General features: G+C 39.5%; 2 long non-coding RNA genes across 2 annotated transcripts in view; one reads left to right on the top strand and one right to left on the bottom strand.

Annotated features, from left to right (window-relative positions):
• Positions 1-14,114, top strand: part of LOC123986431 — a 28,086-nt gene extending 13,972 nt beyond the window's left edge. The window contains exons 2-4 of the long non-coding RNA XR_006828880.1: positions 10,806-10,964; positions 13,663-13,695; positions 14,045-14,114. This is a non-coding gene — a long non-coding RNA (uncharacterized LOC123986431). The remainder of the gene's footprint in view (positions 1-10,805; positions 10,965-13,662; positions 13,696-14,044) is intronic.
• Positions 14,115-19,457: 5,343 nt separating this feature from the next.
• On the bottom strand, positions 19,458-19,997 carry LOC123986645. The gene is made up of 3 exons (XR_006828920.1): positions 19,965-19,997; positions 19,665-19,757; positions 19,458-19,542 (listed from the first exon to the last, which is right to left on the bottom strand). It is a non-coding gene; the product is annotated as an uncharacterized LOC123986645 (long non-coding RNA).
• Between the last annotated feature and the right edge of the window lie 76 nt (positions 19,998-20,073).

Here is a 20,073-nt window from a genome sequence, read left to right on the forward strand (position 1 = left end):
CAACGTGGATTCTGTGCCTCTCCTCTCTTCCTCCAGACTCTGGGACCTTGATTTCCAAAGGAAATGCAAAATTTACTTTCATCAGAGAACATAACTTTGGACCACTCAGCAGCAGTCCAGTCCTTTTTGTCTTTAGCTCAGGCGAGACGCTTCTGACACTGTGTCTTGTTCAAGAGTGGCTTGACACAAGGAATGCGACAGCTGAAACCCATGTCTTGCATACGTCTGTGCTTGGTGGTTCTTGAAGCACTGACTCCAGCTGCAGTCCACTCTTTGTGAATCTCCCCCACATTTTTGAATGGGTTTTGTTTCACAACCCTCTCCAGGGTGTGGTTATCCCTATTGCTTGTACACTTTTTTTCTACCACATCTTTTCCTTCCCTTCGCCTCTCTATTAATGTGCTTGGACACAGAGCTCTGTGAACAGCCAGCCTCTTTAGCAATGACCTTTTGTGTCTTGCCCTCCTTGTGCAAGGTGTCAATGGTTGTTTTTTGGACAGCCGTCAAGTCAGCAGTCTTCCCCATGATTGTGTAGCCTACAGAACTAGACTGAGAGACCATTTAAAGGCCCTTGCAGGTGTTTTGAGTTAATTAGCTGATTAGAGTGTGGCACCAGGTGTCTTCAATATTGAACCTTTTCACAATATTCAAATTTTCTGAGATACTGATTTTGGTATTTTCATTAGTTGTCAGTTATAATCATCAAAATTAAAATGAATGAACACTTGAAATATATCAGTCTGTGTGGAATGAATGTATACATTATACAAGTTTCACTTTTTGAATGGAATTACTGAAATAAATCAACTTTTTGATGATATTCTAATTATATGACCAGCACCTGTATGTATCAATGTTTCTCAGTACTGAGAATAATAACCTTCTCCATAGCTGGACGGATGAGATTTGAGACAGTAAAATCTGACCATAAAACACATTTCTGAAAAATTGATAATACATTTAATATGGTAGACACAGTGAAAGAGTAATCATGGCACGCTCTATTTTGAGATTCAGCATGTTGGGGTCCAGCTGTGGGGTTGTCCAGGGGTCTTAATCACAACAGCGGTCTGAATCACCATCCAACATCAGCAACTGTCTGAACACTGACTCACACAGTGGGCTAAATGTGACTCTAAAGGAACACTTTCATCAATAAATACTAATTAAAGTTCACTCTATATAGACTAGGTGAGGTCAGAAGAGGATTAAATGACTTGCGAAACTTCGTAGAAACCAGTATTGTAGATCATTGTGATGGAGCAGATTGGAGCTCCCGGGCAGCCCTGACACATCTTCCAACACAGACCCAAAGTGATTTATGGAAAAAGAGATTTCACATTGGTCTTACACAATTGGGCTGTCTGACCGATCACTTATGAGTTAAAGAGAAGAGTAAGGCAAAGAACGCTGACAGGGGGAAAGTGGAAGGGAATGGAAATTTAAATAAAAAGGAGTTTGCCTTAAAGTTGCTCCAATAAACTCCCATCAAATGTTTAGCATTACACACCATTACAGAAACGTGTTGAAGCAGACTTTCTGCTCCAGATGGATCTTACAGGTGTAAGTTTGAGGACTCTATAGACGCTTCTCTGATAGATGGCAGAACAACAACAGCATGTTTACTTTGCTGTTATATAAAACTCTGAATAATGAAAATATGTTGCTTTAATAGATGATCCAATGTCAGCTTTATAAGAAAGAAAAAATCTGGAGATTTAATGAAAAGCTGACCTGAACAAATCTTCTCCAGGAAGGTTTCAGTGTATTCATGTTGTACTTGTACTTGAGGATTTCATGTATCCTCCCTCTGAATTCTACCTTTCGGAAAATTCAATTTAATGTCTGAAATGAGGAATCCTCTTCCCAGTTGTCTTTTCAGCTCAAGTCTTCTTCTTGTAACTGCCTTTTTTCAAAAGCATGGAAGAAGAAATAACAGTGAAACTCCCTGCCTCAGATGCAGTCCTGCAAACTTAGTGTATTATCTATAACCACTCCTTAGAACTAGCTAGTTGTTATCTGATAATATTTTAAAACATATTTTCGATTTAATATTACTTCTAATAATTGAAATTGTTATTTTCAATCATCCTTTCCCTAAGATGACCATTGTTGACCTTTTGGTAAAGCTCTTTGTAACACTGTAGAGAAAAGTGCCAAATATAGTATATTATTTAAAATCCCTCAGCTAACCACTGTGGACTGAAGTCACAAAATACAAAATCTCAACAACATTATGTAAATCGCTGATAAATCTGAATAAAATTTAGAATTTGGTTCTGTGAAGTTGTATGTGAATCTTGAATAATTCTGCATGTGTTTTCAATAGCCTACATTTAATTTCACTGTAGAGTCAATGCAGGCTGAAATCAACAGCTCAGTGGCCTTGATCACAGCAAAGCTCTCAACATGAGAATGACTTTGTAAATGTAGGTATTACTGCAACCAAAGCTGAACACAGCCGTGTCTGACAGTGGAAGTACACAGCTTGAGATCAATGGAGCAAAAACATCTTGTTATTCAGTGACAGCACTGCATATCTCCAGAGGTACAACTGCTCCATGAAGAATGACTCTATGAAACATTGTGTTTTAACATCAAAAATGAATGGGTTTAAGTTGTTAGTTTGTTTTTCAACACGAAACAGTCCAGCTGCATGACTGACATATTGGATGACAATATTTTATTAAGAATATTAAATACACTAATAACATCTGAGCTTTAGTGGTAGTAGGTGACATAACAAGATTTGGAAAACCAAACCAAACCCAGTGCAGACCCTGCCGAGCCCCCAGCACTTTAATCAGATCAGCTCATTCTTAAGACAATCATTTCGAGAGGTCGATATTAAACTCTTGTTGGGGATTCAACACGAGGTCAGGTTTGGTAATTAGCTGAATATCAAAGATATTCTAGAAAAATTTATATTCTAAATTATTAATTATCATTAATGAATACAGGGTTCCACCCTGGAATCTGGGACCAATAACCAATAGTTAGAGTAGGCTATTGCATAAATAGGGGTGGACAGTGAAGGGTGAATTTTTAAACTGACCATTGTAACCAATGCTTACTACTGTATCTATATTATACACAAATAATCACAGGTAGTTAACTTTAGCACAGATCAATACTCAACAACTTCAGCAAATAAACTACTATTAACTATTCTAAACAAAACCCTACATACATACAACAAGTGTGTGTGTGTGTGTGTGTGTTTGTATGTGAAACACCGACATGGAGAGCAGAGGAGAGATGCAATGGTGCTCATATATGACATAACATACCAGTAAAAGTTTTTCTTGGTTGCCTTAAGTTCTGTGAAAAAGATGCTCCTACCTGGCACCTATTTCTAGGAAAAACGCTAATTTTGTACGATTTCAGGCATACCCTGCATGTCTGTGTAGCTCCTACGGGTCGCCAGCAGAGACCGATAAAGGTCGCCTCCGCCAAATTACACTCTTCTTCGGCTCTCATACCTCGTGACACAAATGAAACTTAAGACCGCAGCCGACCTCACCAAGGTGGCGGCCTTCCAGAAGATCTCTGTGGACAGAAAGCGCCGCAGTTTTGGACGGAAAACAGCTAGAACAGCGAAAATCGATTACGTTCCGGGTCAGTCCGTTCCCATTGCGTTAATGCTATGGAAAACGAATATTATGAATTGTAGCCACATTTTGGCAGATTCTGCATGTTCAGCATGAAACAGCTGATTCCATATCTGTTAGCAAATTCCGCGATTCCGTCAGAAAATCTGAAGGGAGAAAAAAGATTATTTTTACCAATGAGAGGAAAAGAAAGTTGTATTACTAAAAACAGGTCTGACACCCGAAATACCACATTGGACAGAAAGGTTATGTACATTCATGTTCCTGTTCCAACACGTTATAAATGAAGCCTGGTTTAAGAGGATAAGCAATTTCTCATAATGCATTTTGAACAAACTTCCATGAACGATCCATCCACTCTCACTCCATCCATTTAGGGATGCAATGATTACAGATTTTGTTGGTATGATTATAGTCTGAGGAATAATCACGGATTCATGATTATCTCGTAACGATTATTGTGCATTACTTAACTTTACAACATTAGAAATGACGTAAGTTGACTTTTTATATTTTCTTAAATTAACAATTATATTTCTATAATTTGTAATATTATTAATATAAAAGGAATATTAACTTAATTTGCTCCAGGGGAAATTGTTATTGAGGAGAGTAATAAACTGAACTGTTATTGTCATCAACACTCATCCATACGTATAAGTTTTAGTGAAAATGATAGAAATTGAGTGTAGTGGTATTAATAACTGAAATGCAGTTAATTGGTATTCCTGAAAGTATAAGCTCCTGAAGTTATGTTAGTGTTTTACACCAGGCAACGTTTTCTCAACACAGACAGGAGGAGGCAACAGGATTTAACGTTAAATGTTCAGTAACTGATGAGAGGACAGCATTCTGTCTTCCATAAAGGCTCTTTCAGAAAAGAAGCGATTTGCGCTGCCCGGTGTAGTGGGTTTGAAAGGTTACACATGCTTTGTTTGTTTACGTTGTACTGAAAGCTCAAATCTCACAGCTTGATTGATTGTAAGTGACATGTTTATATTTATTTCCCTACCAACTTATTTAATAGGGATGCACCGAAATAAAAATTCTATGCCGTAGCCCAAACCGAATATAGTGATAAAATTTGACGAATATCGAATACAGAACAAGTACATTCACATTTTTGGCAATTTTTTTTTTACCATTGCGTAAATGAAATAGTCAAAATGTGCTTTTTACTCAGTGTTTCCCACAGGATTTGGAGAGACTATGGTGGGTGTGTCCGAGGCCCAGGAGGTAGTAAAGTCCAGTAAAGTAAATTACATGTGTCTATTTACTTTTAATGGACACATATAATATGTTTTATACTTTCTGTGAATATAATCAAATTAATCTTATTTCCACTGTATTGACAGCTAATTTTGAAAAATGGACGTTGAAACATGTGTATCCTCGTGCTAAAGTCCAACCCAATTTGATAAATAAGGTTGTATGTGTTTCTCGTATCGCGTAACATGAAGACTTCACAGCCTCTCTTCAGGTAGGACTCATATATATAGGACTTATACTGCAACACTTGTCTTTGTACATACAGAAACTGACAGGATAAAGTCGCTAACCTGCCTGTTAGCTGGCTCTGGTCTGTTTCAGTGGATTTACCATAAAGACTTTAATATGTGTGCACTCCAAATTTAGGTGTAGCTAGATAAATTGCCTTCTCCCAAACGAGTGACAGAAACACTCAAAGTGGTTCAGATCATTGTTGCATTCTCTAAGAAGTCAGCCACAGATGGAGTGGATGTGCTAGGAGACAATTCAGCAGAACTGTGTCTGCAAACGGCGATTTTTGCGTCTTTCTCAGACACTTTAAAATGCTTCCACACTGCTGACATGTCAATGTCATTGTTCGGTTTAATCAGTCTTTTTGACTTATTAGGCCGAACACCGAAAGTGGTATTTTAGCTATTTTCGGCCAAATAATTTCGGTGGCCGAACATTTGGTGCATCCCTATTATTTAACTAGTTATAATGTAGTCTACCTTTACTTGGGCTTGCAAAGCTGGGAGGTGATCCTGCAGGTTCTGCATGAAATTTGATGTAGTTATTCGCCCCTTTAGCAGCAACCTTTAAACCTTTTTAAGTTTTTGAACAGGTTATCCGTCATCTTCAGTTATGCCCTGGGCAGACTTGGTGTACCCAAAATGCTCCCACACTGCCAACTTCAGCCGTTTCTTTGGAAATAAAGGTTCACAGTTTGGTCCCTCTGCCATAGTTCCGCCAGTGTGCAGTAGTAGCCTCCATGTCTCTGATAAGCACGACACTTTAAGCTGGTGCACCGCTCGTGCAACTTTGTTTTCGTTTTGTGCAAGATGCATCACTTTATTTTTGTGTAATACAAACACTCGGTGTAGGGGAGTCTTTACGATAAATTAACCGTGACGTTTTAAAGCACGGTTAATAGTGAAATCCAGTAATCGCTGCATCCCTACTCATATTATACTGTGTATTCCTTTTCACAGATTCAACCCACTCAGTATTACAGACATGCAGACTCCTCACCTTTCAGCAAAACCAAAATGGGTCACCTACGTGATTTGTGTAAATCCCTCTTTTAACCCTGTCCAGTTTACATGCCTGTTATTAGTACTTTGCATTCAGCTGAACTAAACTGAATGATTTGTGACCAAGATTCTAAATCAATCTTGCGAATATGTTTCACATCAGGTCTTTGCTCTCAATTACAGTGCTGTAGCTTCACAGTCTGGTTCAAACAAAATGAGCCGCAGAATGATCAGATGTTCATAGGTCCTTGATGTTTAACATATATTTTTTCAGAAACTGTAATGTAGGAGGAGGAGAACTGCTCTTCAAGCCCACACAAGACTGAAGCAAGTTAGTCAAGATAAACTTACTGTAGAGGTGGAAATATAAATTGGGGTGATGTTAGTGATGTACCGCAAAATTCACATACTCTAGAGTATATGAAGTTTACATGTACAGCTTGAATTTGAATCACTAGAGTCAAGAAAAGACCATGTTGGCTCCACACTATGTGTCCCTTTTTAAACAAAGTAATATAGTTTTCAGCGCGAAAACCTTCCACCACACCCTGGAACTCCACTTCCTTGGCTAAGTAACAAAAAGAGCTGCACAGCCATCCAAGCTGGACTGGACCTCACCTCTCCAAGCATAACCTGAGCTGCTGTAGTTTAACTAACTTCTGGAAAGAAGCTTTCTCTGTGGTGTAAAGCAACAAAGGTTAGAATAGAAGAAATGCAGAGCCCTGCCTCTTCCTGAGAGCTGTATCCACACCATCTTGGCCTTGACCTTTTGCCATCAGCCCTAAAACAGCCTGCCGGACAATCAGGAGACCTCGCCCGCTCAGTGACCTGCGGCAGCGCCTCCTGCTGCACAGTTGACTCAACCCTGGACAATGCCGGAGAGCCAGCTGGAGCATCCAGTCTCAGTCAAGCTGAACAAGCTTTTGCTGTGATAAAGAGCAGAAGTTGAATAAAATATAGTAATTATTTCTAGAAATGTTAAATGCCCTAGTGATGCGTTTCTGTTTTACAGTTGTGATTTCATTGGATTTTCACTAAAAACAAAAAACAAAACATAGATTCCATTACTGTTAAGCCAAGAAATTTCCAAAGTTTCATCAACCTTGAGGTATAGGAATCACATTGAGTAAAAATCCATAAATATGATTGGAAACAAAGTGGCCAAACTCTTATGGTTTCTACACTCATTTAGTCAAGTGGAGATGGAGTATAACAGGATGTTACAGCAGCACACACACAGAAGAAAAGAAAAAAAACTCAAAAAACCACAATGCTCTTTCTGATGTTATTAATCTCCTCTGTCATTATTTGAGGGCACAACAGTTCCCCTTGATCAATCACCCTCTGATCACAAACACAAATCATCTCTCGTTCTCTCTTTATCCACTGTTGTCTGTTTTCTTCTCCGCACTGCTTGGGGAAGTGCACTCCATGAACTGCATGATGGTTGTGTTGACGTGAAATGCATGTGTCCATGTACCCATTTAATTAAGCATTATTAACATTACATGACCCATCAGGCTAATTTGCTTACCAGACCAGCAGGAATTCTTCTAGTGCCCCCAATGTCCAGTCCTGGTCAGCCGTATCATAAAATGCTGCTCTCTGTTTTACTGACACTGTTGATGTGTTGCTGCACTACTGAAATTAATGCCTCTGTATTCATCTTTACTGTGCTCCACCAACTATTCAGTACACAATCCAATATAAGCTAATTGACAATAATAATCACAAACCAGCGTGCAATTGGGTTGGCAGCTTTTTAAGCTGTTTGATTAGAAGACTGATCTGATTACCCACAATCCCCAGGTTTCATCAGGGAATAAATGATCCCGTTACTGATCTGTGGCTATCACATAAAGAGTATCTGATCAGAAGGGTGAGGCTGGTTTCACTGAACACAGAGACAACACAGCTTTTAAAGAGAATTTAAACTTCTCCACACTCCACAAACACACTTCAGGAGAGCTCTCACTGGAATTTTTAACTTGAGTGTTTGAGTGCATTAAATGAACATGAACAAGTGAACAAATTCAATAATTACAATAGTCATCTGTTTAACTGTTTATTTTTAGGACTGTTCAGTTAAAAAGCATTTGTATTCACGACACATGTTGTGCAACTCTGTGTGCGTGTACATGTGCGAGAGAGAGAGAGTTTCGGTAACACATGTTGTTAAACTGCCCAACTGAATCCATCTAGAATGAAAGGACAGCACCAGTGGATGAAGGCTAAGAAAGACGGATTAGGATCAATTTCAGAAATAATATTAAATTATAAAATTTAACTTGCATTAAATTCATCTCGGGCACCATCCTAAAGCAAGGGAAAATGACTTACCAATTATTTAGTCCATTATTTACAATTAATTAGTCCAGTTGCCCTTGATTATAACATTCCTTGGAAAGGTAAAAATGGAACAATAAAGCGAGGGTTCGCGTGGCCTCGAAGTATAATTAAAAATTGTTTCTTTAAAGTAGTTTCAAAAGAATCGCCAGGGGAATTGTCTCGGTCGAGGCCTTAGAAATAGTCAAATATCCCATTCTTCGGAAATAGTCCAAGAAAAAATGGACTTTGAAAGAGTAACCCATGCATTTATAACGTCTTGACTAGACTACTGTAATTCTTTATATGTTGGAGTAGATCAGTCATCTCTTCATCTGTTAGCCTTGCTCCACTGGCTTCCTGTCCGCTTTAGGATTCATTTTAAGATTTTATTGCTCGTTTATAGGATTTTAAATGGGTTGGCACCTTCTTATTTATCAGAATTTTTACATATACAAACCCCTATCAAAGTACAGAGGTAATCCAATCAGATGTTCCTTGATGTCCCCAGATCCAGGTTAAAAACTAAAGGTGACCGAGCCTTTTCAGTGGCTGCTCCTAATCTTTGGAATACTTTACCTGTTGAAATAGGAATTGCTCGGACTGCTGACATTTTCAAGTCCTTGCTAAAGACCCACCTCTATTCATTGGCCTTCAAATAAGAGTTGATTATTGACATAATTGACCTTTTCTACTGTTTTTGTTGTGTATATTTGTTGTGTAATCTGAACCTGGAAATCACTTTGGTCAACTAGGGTTGTTTTAAATGTGCTATTTGAATAAACTTGAAACTTTAGTCTTCCCTCCTATTTTGTGTCTTTCGTTTTAGGGAAGTAGCCTCTTTAAATTTGCATATGGCATTCACATCAATGATAAATAAATTCATTTTAATTAAGTTCGAAATTACTGGACTTTAATAGCTCCTGTGCTTCAGTGTTTCTGCTCATGTTCAAAACTTTCTGCACATTCAGAATCTCTCTCATATATCTGTGTTCTCTGGTATGCCAAGAAAATGTTGTAATATTTCAAGACTAACATCATCATTTAATGAGAATCTATAATATTTTTATCACCTGCCCTATACTTTGCTGAGCCTGCGTTTATACTCGGCTGATAAAGTCAGACTGTCTTACAGACACAGAAATGGATGAGACAAGCTGGTGGAAATCTCACTACAATTCCACACACGTTAACTTCAAGACCTAAGACAAACAGAGCAAGTTTGAGCCTCAGTTATTACATGTTTATATTGCAAAACTACTAGCTACATTATGACTCTGTCACAATCTGGCTGCGACTCACAGCCTGTGCTAACAGTGCGAGGTGGGTGCGCTTGATTACTATCACGGCATATGCTGGTGTCGCATGGGCGGAGTTGATTCGTGCCGACTGCGAGTTGAAAACTTTCTCTTGCGGCGCCCTCCTGACATTTTGCACCCTAGATAATCACCTATGCCACCAATGCCCTGCGTTGGTTTGTGGACTACTGTTTTGAAGCCTTGAGTTTGGCATATTGGCCTTGAAGTGACCATATTTGAACGAGAGGGTGGAGATGGGGAGTGAAATGCATTGCTGCGCCTGACAATGTAGCCTTAAAGCATACCCTGCTCAATTGTTGATTTTATTCTAAATAGGACCATACTAAATGAACATCATATTGTATCAAAGAAGACTTGAAACTAGTGATAACGACCATAAACGTTCACTGAGGTAATACATCAAATGACCATTAGGGGATTTTTCTCATAGTATTCTATACAATCTGACTTCTGACACCTACTGCTGGCCATTAGAAAGAACACACATTCAAGGCACTACTGCCTTGGCTTCACTTTTAAGATGAAGTCATTAGTTGCCAATAGAAATTTCACCCTCTGACCAATTTAGCGCTATTTGTTCATATAACTTGTGTACCTGCCCCTCCTAATGTCTCACCTTTATGTTGTTGGAAAAAATCAGTCGTGTCTCACCTGTCCATATGCAGTTTTACCATAAGTAATATGTAGTCAATTGCTTGGGGCCTGAATCTCCAATCTCCATTTTTTTTTTAAATGTATCAACCCTTTTTGTTATCCCAAACAAATGTAATGTAATAAATCTGTAAATAATGTAATAAATCTGTCTACATGTGTCAAAGCCCTTTGGTCTAGCCAGGAGTCTCTCTCTCTTTCTCTCTGTCAGTTTGTGCTTTATTGTAGGAGTGGCATCAGGTATGCTGCCTCCCATGCTTCATATACTGAGCTATTTATAACCTGTCCACCACACAGCAGATCACAGATTCAACTGTACAGTTAGTCTCATTCCAGCTCTACTAACTTTATTTATCATTTTTGAGCCCTGGTCAACGCCTGTCTCTTTCTGCCTACAGTGATTCCTGATCTGCGTCCTGCCTCCATCCCTCTCCCACTCAGCCCAAACCTGCACTGACTCTACACAACTATTCCTGGCTCCCTGGATTTTTTTAGCTCAGCTACTCACTCATACGGAACTGCCTGTCCACCTGCCTCACCCTGCCTTGCTCCTCGATGTAAGTCTCTGCCTCTGCTCTCCCTGAGCCAAGAGACTCTTTAGTACAATTTTATCATTTTAGTAACAAACTCTTTAGCATCTACTTTTGTTCTGCAGTTGGATTCACTCCACTAGCCTCTCTAACAACACGTAAATGTGGCCCTATCCAATTAAATATCTATATTTGACAATATTTTCTATCACCCACATTTCACATTTAATGGACTATCCACCTTGACCGTCCAGTACTTTTGCATGCTGCATTTGCGCCAAATCAAATCATCTAGCAATTCGAGTTACCTACCTCGGAGTCACGATTAGATGAAGTGACCCCAATCTATTAATAGCAAGGATGGGGACTGTGTCTAATGGTAAGCTATATTTCATATCAGCTGCCTCGAAATATACCAGACTGTAGCCTATAACATTAACATTATCGCTACATACTGACACTCTTTCACAGACACACAAAGGAGGGCCTCTCTGACTGTTCAATCAGTTACAACACAGGTACCACACAGAAACCTTTACAAAGGGCCATGAATGTGCTTCTAGTGACCATCAACGCTGCAACAGACTCTGTGTTTCCAATACGGAAAGAGAGACTGAAAGCAGCTGCTCATGGCTTGTTAGCTCTGACTACCAGCTTGATGTTAACAGTCACTTTTATTTATTGTCATGATAGACGGTGAGATAAAGACAGAGAGGCAGGCAGTCAGACAATGTTAGACAGGAAGACAGTGAGGCAGAGAGAGAGAGAGACAGAAGAAGAGAGACAGAGACTGTGAGACAGAGAGAAAGGTAGACATCAACTAGAAGTGACAACTAGCAGCATTACTAGTAGTAGAAGTATTAGAAGCAGTACGCTGTATGCAGTAAAGTGAAGTTCATTCAAAAAAATAGCTCAACATCTGTCCACCAATCAGAACACAGGAAAAAGTAATTTGATCTTTACACAGCTAATTAACAGCACTCTCATTCAGAGGGCTGTGTGTGTGTGTGTGTGTCTGTTTGTTACTTTGTGTGTGTTACTATTTGTCTTAATATGATTGTAGTGAACAAGTCAGTGTGGATTTGATCATTTTATATCAAATAAATTTGGAGATCCCAAATTCTTTCTCTCTCCCTGAGAGAAAGAGGGGGGGTTGAGATATCAACCCTCAACAGACAGCTGAAGAGACCCCAAAGGAGGAGGGTGAAAGGTTTGCTTTCCCTAAGTGCTGTTTTGGGCAGTTCGTAAAACTTGCCACCTTTGGTGCAGCTGAGATAAGATGCTGGCTGTTAAAATGACACATGCTAACACTAACCTGGAATTAACTTTCTCCTGAACAGCCTATCAGACCTCTTTTTGAAAGAGGGCAGGAAACCCTAAGAGGACAAAATAAGTATTACATGCCATCGTTCTGAAATGCCATTTTTAATGTATAATTGTCACTCTGTGTTTATCCGTTCGTAATTCTCTTTGCTCCTCTTCGCTCTTCAGCAGCTCTTGGCACGCGCTCAGTGTGCTCCGTCTCCCAGCAGTGCCCTAAGAAGTCCGGCCCGGCTTGCCGCGAAGATGTCCTTTTCAAGCCACCCACGCGAAGCACCGTGGCCTCGGCTTTTCCCTCGTTTCCAGCAACTTACTTGCTTTTTCTTTTCTTTTCTTTTGTGTGTTAAAAGTTATTAGACCGTTCAGTCACACAATTTTAATTCAAGAACGACCAAGTTCTTTTAAGCTTTATTCCGTCAAGCTAACTTACACTGCTCCCACTGAAGCCCGGACCCAGCCACGTGCGTCCGTTACGCAAGCAGTAACAAAGGACAATCAAACCTTTAACCCGAGCCAAGGTTAAAAGCCTACCACTGCAAGTTTTCTTCAATAAGCCGACCAAGACGGACCTCCGGAGCAATTCCCTGGCAGAGAAAGCGACCGGCCGACGGCTTTAAGCCGTCCTAACAGAGAACGCTCAGAACTCAGCCAGCGTGAGGCCACCGACCAGCAACCCAGCTGGGAGAAACAACAAGCAGTAAGGCTAAAACCCTGCATTCTGTGATCAGTAATGTCCAATAGTCTGTTAATCCATTATCTTTAATCCTTAAAACTCCTAGACAAATTTAACCGAGTTAGTATCATCTAACTGCTTTAATTAGTTCTCTTTCTCCCTATGAATCAAATTCTTCCCACAGTAGAACTCCACATTCTCATTAATTAATATTCTCTGAATATTAAGTCATAATTTGTATTACAAAAGTAGGTATGCTACATGATTAACATACACCCAACTGTTCCCAAAGAAGACTGTGTGTGTGTGTGTGTCAGTCTCAGTATAGAGAGCCTAAGTCACTCGCTTCCGCTTCCGGCCTATGGGACCTTATTTCGGAACAAATATGTACGTTAGTCAATGGCGAGAGACAACTTATTTTTTGATCCTGTTTGAAGCTTGCCCTAATTACCCATATGGTGTTGTCCAAGCCTTGTCTCGGCTGCTGCCAAATGTGGCCATTTTTACGATCAAACTGCCCAGAAACAGTACTTAGGGAAAGCAAACCTTTCACCTCCTCCTTTGGGGTCTCTTCAGCCGTCTGTTGAGGGTTGATATCTCAAACCCCCTCTGTAAGACAGTCTGACTCCTCAGTCTCCAAATTTATGTGATATAAAATGATCAAATCCACACTGTTTGTTCACAACAAGGGCTTCTGGTGAAGTGGATATAATGTCTTTCATTTTCTGACAGACGTCCCTTTTGGCAGCCAACATAAACAAACAGGTGATTTGATTGAAAACTGAGTTTGTGTATTCTCTTTTTTGTTACAAAATCAAAGATGTGTGAGAGAGGGTAGGAAACTTACAAAGCCTCAGATAATCAATCTTTTAAGAATCCTAAAAACATGTTTCCTGTAAATATTGTGTGGTCCATGCCGATAGGAACAACTATCTATATAGTGTTTTAGAATTATAGTGGAAAAAGTGATATATGATACTAATCTGATCACATGACTGCAGCATAACTTAAAGAAAACAGATGTTAAAATAAAAGATTTTTATTTGAGATTTCATCTTTGGTGAAAATGGGAAACTGACTGAGGATAAATGAGTTTTTGTTTTTTTTCCCACAGAGAAACAGTTTAGTCCCACATGGCTGTTGAGACAATATCTCACCTGGTGGGAGATTCTGCAACATTAAAATTATATATGATAATGGAGGATTTTAGGGTCTGGGGTTTGTGTGGGAGGCTACATGGGCCAGAAAATCATGCAGTTCATCCATATTCTATTAGGACATTTTTGTACAGTAGTTAATGTGGATTTTAAACAGCAAAAAAAACAACAACTGTACATTGTCATTCTCAATAAAAACATCAATCCTCACATTAGAGTAAAAGTGACGGTGAGGAAGCTTTTTGATTGAAAAATGTCCAATTCATATTTAATACTAGCTGAGCTATAATTCATGTATTTTCTGACTGAGTGTTTCCATCATCCACAATTAGCCTAACTACTGTTCAGGATTAGAAAGAAGATTTAGAAACCAAACCAGTCCAGGATCAGCTGAGCCCCCAGCGCTTTAATCAAAAAGCTCTTTCTTGTAAAGACAATGATGTGAAGAGGACAATAGCACTAATTAGATTTTCTAGTAGAATCCATTAGCTTCATTTGCCTCTTGACTTATAAATGTAAATGAAGACATGATCCTGCTTGAGTAAATTGCTGAAACTATTTTGCCTTTGTGCGTGTAAGAATATACAGCTGCCACAAAGCACTACTGTCACTGGAGAGGTGTGCATTATGTATTGAAGCTCTAGTGGGTCTGTGTTTTGTAAAGAGAGGGGAGAAGTGTGAGTCTTTGGGTATTAAGTAATTACTAATGGTGACTGTTGCCTAGCAGCAGAGCACAACTCAGCATACAACTAAGAAAGAGACATCTGTTAGACAACACAGGTAAATGATTAAAGGTGTTTAATCTCTCCTCACACTCTCCATTACTTTATCACCTCCTATCTGTCTAAATTAATCCGTCTGAAGCTGAACTAAACTGCCTTACCAATCTTGCTTATTCCCAGAATTATTTACTTCCAAATTCAATCAGTAGCATTTAAGACCCTGTCTTTAAATTCAAATGAATATGAATGGTTTTAGGAGTCTGTATCTAACACTGGAACATAACAGGAGCTGATCGGTCCAATCCACTATTTTAATAGGATTGCTCAGTCTCCAGTTTTATTAGCTGCATAAATAGTGTTTATTTGAGCTGATGTGCAGGAATTATGCCTCTAGTAAAATAATTCAACAGAGATTTGAGCTTATTTTTCTATTAAATGAGAGTAAAACAGTCAAAAATAGAAACATCACATATGAAGGGTATTAAATTCATGTCATGTTGGTGGGGACAATAAAAACATCTTCCAGCGGGAGTTTTTTAGAAATAAAGTTACTGAGGGTCTGAAAAAGGTTAGGGGTTTCATGATTTTAAACCTGTACCACAAGCATACCAAGCCGACTTAGTAGCTAGTCTTCAATAAATTTGAATTGTCCAATCTGTGGTTGTCTGCTTTCTCGTTTGTTGGTAAATTGACTGATTTCCCATTTCACTGGCTGTCTGTTACTGTGACATCCTAATAAGATCTAAATCTTTACAGCTCTACTTGAAAATCATCCAACTGCTTTCAGGAAGGAAATGACAGCAAGTGCTGCCGCAATGTGATCCATCTGTCTGTCCAATATGCACTGTACATGCACCGACCTGGTTCGCAGCCCTCGACATTACACACCACTGTCTATTCATTTCCAATGGGGTCCATATTTAAGTGGCTGGCTTTATAAGGGCTTGCGAATATGGCCCTGACATTTTCACTTAGAGGTGTACTCACATTCGTTGCCAGTGGTTTTAGACATTGACTGTGTGATGTATTATTTTGAGGGGACAGCAAATTTACACTTATTCAAGCTGTACACTCACTACTGTACATTTTAGCAAAGTGTCATTTCTTCAGTGTTGTCACATGAAAAGATATAATCAAATATTTATAAAACTGTTCTTTTTTGGTAATGACAGGTGGTCAGTGTCCTTCAATATATCAAGATATGAGACATATAGGCAATTTTCTACTTTGTTTGGGTTACTTTACAATCACACGATTAGGCTAATTACATAAATACCATTACATAGCAGCAATGCTTGATAATGAATTCCATACTATACTGATTTTTTGGGGGTGTGTCCCTGCTCTTCTCTTCCCAGGCAGAGAATACAGGGCTATCACTTTGATTCAGTGTTGAACTAATGTAGCTTGGGTGCTTTGCACAATAGTTGTAGTCAGAGGGCAGAGATGTAAGAAGCAAGTCAAGCACTGATCTCTTGGTGATTAATTTGGATTTAAACTAATTACTAATTCATCCTGATAATTAACTACAGTCATTTATGACCTATTAACACTATAATTTCAAGAGGTTAAAATTGCTGTATAATATACCCACAACAAAAATCTCATGTCTGAAAAAAGACTCATGACAATAACTTTACAAGAATTTATTTGGGCTTCAGTCTTGCAGCATGGAACAGACACACTGCAGATGACATGCAACAAGGGATTGGATGGCTATGAAGGACATAAAGAACTACACACCTGGTTGTCAGTCAAGATGGGGTGTAATTGAGGGTGAGTAGGGCAAAGGATTGGGTGATTAAACTTAAACATGAAAAAACTACACAAAATGTTAAAACCAACACAAAATAGACTAATTAAATGAGGCCTGGTGCCATCCTAAACTCCACTGTTTCTGACAACCATGCATGGCTTGTTCGCATCAGTAGGCAGAGGACAATTAACAAACTTACTCTTCTGTGTACCAGATGAAATGTTTTGATACTATTGCCAATTTGACACCTGAATGTCAGTGGTGATACCAAAAGCACAAACATATTTTTCTACAAAACCCTTTCCACAAAAGAAGCCAAACTTCTCATATGTTTAATGTAGATACAATGCAAATACAAGCAGCTAAATAAAAGAGGAAATTAGATGTTAGAATTAAATCTGTATCTGTTCAAGGAATACGTAAGGTTATGAATCTCGCTAATTATTTAGTGCTTTTGGTTATGCACTTAAGCAGATGTAAGAAATGTGAGTTGCCAGTCAAAACTTTCAGGTCAGTTTGAAGATGGTAACGGTAAAGGCTTCACATTATATGAAAGTGTTTATCTGTTAATATCTTTAGTTTTGTTGAATGTGAGACCACGTCAGTAAATCTATAAAAACATGAGAAATGTGTATTCTGCCTTATGTGGTGAAGTGGATGACAAACTCGTCTTATATTTAAAACAAAGAATCAGCAGCTGGATTTGTCTGAAAATAAACTATGTCTACACTTCATTCTCTAACTAGTGTGTAACAAGGAGAATTGTTTTCATTGTACCCTTTTTACCCCCTATTTAAGTCCACTAAAAAGAAATAATCACAGGAACACAAATATTATAGGTGCACTTAATTACATAAACAAGATTTTGGACCAATAGCATACAACAGATCTTCACAATACTTGGCATATCACTCATGGGTATAAGTAACTGCGTCTTCGCCATATATGGCAGCTGCTGATAATAGCAGACAGAGTACAGTACTTTGCCAGCCGTTTAGCCCTTTTTGGGGGTATCACCAGCTGTTTGAGTCCTCTAACAACAGGTCTGTGTTTGTTTCCTAAACTGCCGAATATGAAGACAAATAGTCAACACCTGTACCTAGTCCAGAGATGTTGTTTAGGAGTGGTAGGCATTTAATGGCCTTGGTCATAAAAGCTTCCTCCATGTTAGAGTCCAGAGTGCATGCAACCTCCAACACGGACACCTACCTGGACTCATTAATCACAACATCTGATGTTTTGGCCAGCAGATGTGGGGAAAGTATCAAAATTACTATTGCAGAACTGAAACATGGATAGTTTTACACATGAATGTTTGTACGTTCTTACTGACGGTGAGACATGGTTTAATACGTCTTTCACAATAAGGTCCACTATTCTTTCATAACGTGCTATGCATTCCCTTGTAAACATGGCAGCCATTCAAGATATGTGGCATTGTTTCAGTAATCTGTTCTGTAGCGTGATGCAGACAATGAGGGACCTGAGTTGTAACCAGATAGTCTAGTTGGAAGAACTTGTAATCTGGCTTTTACTGAGAAGATGACAATGTCCGCACTGAGTGCAGCGTTCTTAAGAAATGAGTGGGAGACAGAGTGATCAGCAAAGGGGAAGACATGCCAGTTTTCCCTGACATGTCAGTCCAATCCAGTGTTGTTGTTGTTGATGTAGGTCCATAAGAATTTGCCGGGCACCTGTAGATGTCATTGGGTGGTCTCACACAGGCTCCGCCCTATACTGGAATCTATGGGTAATACCTCCTCCAATCACATGCACGCACTTGCCAACTGAAATTTTTATTGTGCACGTAGCCAACCAATAGGACGTCGCTACCGATATGCATGTGACGTATAAATGGCATATAGTGTCCCTACTGCCTCAGCATCCTTTTTTCTTCAGCATAAGGCGAACTGCTCACTGAGTTCAAATGCAATGGCCAGAGGGGCTGCTGTATGCGTTCCCCCTCACCCCATCTCATCCCTCCCGTTAAGTGAAGCGGTAATGGCTGTTCATCATTAGAAGTGATGCAGCCGATGGTGACAGAGCCCTGGCCTGTTCCTCGGGGGCATCATATGCACGATGCTGGTGTTGGACCAGTCCCTCCACGTTTGGCTCCTGGAAGGGAGAGGCAGACACAGGCTGGTCTATCCGCTGAGGTCGCAGAGACCATCCAAGTGGCTGGCAGTCTCCACCATGTCTTGCTGTAAAGCGGCGCGTGACTACTGGATGTAGAGGGGGAACATACACCGGTAGTGCCTGATGTTCCAGTGAGAAGTCAGGGCAGTCCAGGTGTTTATGGTCAGGCCAAGCCCCTATCAGTCCAGCAACCTTCTCAGGGGTGGCCAAGTTGGCCCAGCGAGGGGCGTGGAATGAGTGGTACTACAGTGTGCAGCCAGACCTTATTGCCACATTTGCCTCAAAGCAGACATCCAACTGAACGTGTGAGTACAATTGAGTACATCTAGGACAACAGAAAGGCCCCCTAAATTGAAAGTTCATAAAGTAATGCTTAATCTTAATGGTGAGGTTGAAATTATATTTCCCTCAAGAAGCCATACTTAATAAACAAATTTAAAAAAATTATTTTGATGGGAACTTTCTTGTAAAGATTCCTGGCGTTCATTTTGAGGAAGGAAATCACATTAGACTTGTAAAACTGTTTCATAAATCTGTGATTACAAGGAAAGATGAATAAGTCTCTAATAAATCTGGATTTAGGAAGTTAAGGGGATCAAAAAACAGCACCCTACGGAATCCTGAACCATAGGGAAATCTTTATTGCTAGACTCAATTTAAAGCAATCTGTAATGGAGACCAGGGGTTCCATTACCTGAAATAGTCAAGTAAGTATTAAGGTGGGGATAACTGATAAAGCAGGAGCCATACACATTGTTATTTTGATTGTTTATTTAATTTGTGAATCATTTGATAGCTGTCTTTGTGAGTGGTTCCACAGGGGGGGGTCTGGCCATCCTGCCTGTGTGGAAAGAAACCTCACTCAGGGATAGTCAAGGTTCACAATATAGTATTGACTGCTTTTACTTTATTTCAGTTAGTTGTTAAATTAGTTTAAACAAGATGAACAATGTAAGTACTCACCTCTTCCTGGTTGTCTCTTCAGCAGGGGGCGGAGGCAAAGGAGTGTTGTAGGCCCAAGCACCTGCTTAAGAGCTGCAGGAGCAAACCATGAAGCTGAGAGGGGGGGAGTAAAGCCATCAATAATGCTGACTTATGTGATTATTTTGAGTATGCGTTATTGATTTACTGATAGAAATTTGTATTTATGTAAATATTCATTCTTTGGGCTCTATTTTTCTGTGGTGTTGGGTTTTTGGGTAAATTATTTATTATTCTAAATGATGGTGGTCCCCCCCTGAGTAGTTTTACCCACTTAATTACCTGCAGGAGGGAGTGTATAAAAGGCAGCAAGTTACTCCCAGTGGAAGTTGTTTTGTTGCTTGGTGGTGTCGGTGTCTCCTCTTGTTGGTATGGAAGACAATAAATGCCA

The sequence above is a fragment of the Micropterus dolomieu genome, linkage group LG17, assembly GCF_021292245.1.
Source record: "Micropterus dolomieu isolate WLL.071019.BEF.003 ecotype Adirondacks linkage group LG17, ASM2129224v1, whole genome shotgun sequence".
In the NCBI taxonomy this organism is placed as follows: domain Eukaryota; kingdom Metazoa; phylum Chordata; class Actinopteri; order Centrarchiformes; family Centrarchidae; genus Micropterus; species Micropterus dolomieu.